At 35.5% G+C, this 2,491-nt stretch overlaps 1 protein-coding gene across 1 annotated transcript in view; it reads right to left on the reverse strand.

Moving 5' to 3' along the window:
• Positions 1-35: 35 nt before the first annotated feature.
• Positions 36-2,491, reverse strand: part of LOC119590623 (ras-related protein Rab-1A) — a 15,057-nt gene continuing 12,601 nt past the window's right edge. The window contains exon 7 of the mRNA XM_037939301.1: positions 36-2,278. The gene's annotated coding sequence lies outside the window, so the exon portion shown is untranslated. The remainder of the gene's footprint in view (positions 2,279-2,491) is intronic.

A 2,491-nucleotide genomic window follows, 5' to 3' on the forward strand; every position in this document is an offset into this window, starting at 1 on the left:
TTTTTTTTGGGGGGAAAAAAAATATAGTCTTCAAGCAAGATGAACAATTTTATCCTATTAAAGTTTCATAAATATATACTTATATAATTATCCATTCCTACATCACTGTTGATAAAAAATCCTCCTTTCTTTCATTCAAAATCTGTAAATGCCTTATGTCTAACACTATTTTATGCAATTCAGATTCTTAGTAATATGATCAACATGTCATCTCCATTTAGAGTGCAATAAAACATCTTTAACTAAACAAGCAGTCAACTGTTAACCTATAATAACCCTCTCCTACAAAACAATGTTAATTACATTCATTCATCTCCAATTATCCACAATTCACAATCAAAGTACCCCTTGAAATTATAACCAGTTAATTCCACAAGACCACTCCTTGTAGGCACATGAATTGTTTGCCATACATCAGAATTCAGTTCTTTAAAAATTTCCTTGAACTACATTAACATTTATGTAATATACCTCTAGATATAAAACCAAATAACCATGAGGAGTTTGTGCACACAGAAACATCCATTCATGCATGTGTAACATAAAATGAAGAAGAGGTAGAGAACTAAGGAGGACAGAAAGAAAGCATGAGATGGAGAGGGTGAAAGAAGAGCAAGAGAGCATACGTGTACATGTACATTTAACATCTTACACACACTCTCTTTATATACACATCCCTCAGTATGTACAGTTTCATGATGAGAGTTTCATACCAAAGTAACCATAAACATCTTTCTTTCATCTTGGGAGGAACTCGTATTTAGAAAACAATCACTTGCCTTTACACAGTTTACTGTGAAACATTCATTGATGTACAAGGTTCAGATTCGATCAATAGAAAAGAGATGGAATGGACATCTTCCTTTCAGAATGAATTCCACACAATATGACCACTGTCCTTCTTCCGCAAGGGTCACTGGGTATTGCTGCTTGCAACATAGATGCTTAGTTGAGCATAAGTATTATATTTATGAAATGTTAAAATTATTCTAATAAATAACTCTACTAACTATTCAGCAGGTGGTCTAGTATCTGCTGACACAGAGCAACTAATCATCATGGAAGAGAAGGGCAGTGAACATATTAACAGGTATTCAAGAGCCAAAAACTGAAGTGTATTAAGTATGAGATAGAACCATATCATTTAAATCTGTAAATATCTTCTCAACATACAAATCATGTGCTGTGTATATCCTAACATGCTTGTGGGGATAGGCCTAGCTATAACAGAATGGGGAGAGGTGTTGCCTAGATGCAAAAACAAGACCAATTAGAAAATCTGATGTTTTTCTTTATTTTAGATACAGCAGCGTGATCCTAATAAAAAGCTTTACTGATCCCATGGTTTCCTACTGGTTGTTTTATCTTTAAATACCAGAATATATTCAGAAAAAAATACAAAATTCTTAACTCACCCAATATATAATAATCATCGAAAACATGAAAAAAGTATGAGCACATAGGAAGCAGGTCAACAGCACTACACTCACAGCCTGGACAGAATAGCTACAACAATTAACTCAAACACCCTAGTGCCTACCATAAATAAAAGAAGAATCTATTTCAGCACTTGTTACAAAAAAAGGGAAGAAAAGTCGTACTGAGTGTGCAGCTCTCCACCTGCTTCCTTTGATGAACTATCAGCAATATCATAACATGTTTTACTTTCTGCACATTAGTTTAAACGACAGATTCTAATACTTGCCTCTGTCCAAAGAAAAAAAATTCTATGTACAGAGCAGGTAGTCCTCATATTGTTCTAGCAACAAAAAAAGACAGCAGAGTCCCTTGGTAACACTAGACTGCACTTCCTTTGTCAACAGTTTATTTTGCAGACCAGCAAATCACAGATGGTAAATTTCATGTCTTGAAATGGAACTCTGAGGCGAGCATTCAATTTCCACCAACTTCCGCAGATCAGATTGTGAGGAACAAGAATATAACTGTCCCATGTAACATACAGTAGCTCTTGATGTGTATACCAAGCCATTAAGAGATATTCTTTAGTCGTCTGTCAATCTTTTCACACCATGTCTTGTGTCTTCCAACCAAAGATAACCTAGAAAATTCTCACGAGCGCCAACTTCTTCCTCGGCACCATGCAAAGATCTAGGCACCAGGCAATTATGGTCTAGGGCACCAAAACAACCTAGTGCCTGTGAAAGTTGACAGCCACCACCTCCGGGTCAGACTGCGCCATTTAAGGTGAATGATAGTGACGTTACAGGTATCCCGTTGCTGTCCCAATGCCCCAGACCTCTCATGTTTTGATGTTAGCCTGGAAAGAATAAATGAGGGTGAGGTTTTCATGTACACACTACAAAATTAACAAAATAAAAATAAAATTTTCTAGTATTGGATGTTACTTTTTTGTTTCCTGTACTATTACATCTCTACTCTTCTAACACTGATAAAGCTCCTATTTCTAAAATTTTATTTAAATTCCCATTACTTGACAGCAATGCAGCTATAAGACATTTGTGTAAGTTTT

The sequence above is a fragment of the Penaeus monodon genome, chromosome 27 (genome assembly GCF_015228065.2).
Source record: "Penaeus monodon isolate SGIC_2016 chromosome 27, NSTDA_Pmon_1, whole genome shotgun sequence".
NCBI classification, from domain to species: Eukaryota; Metazoa; Arthropoda; class Malacostraca; order Decapoda; family Penaeidae; genus Penaeus; species Penaeus monodon.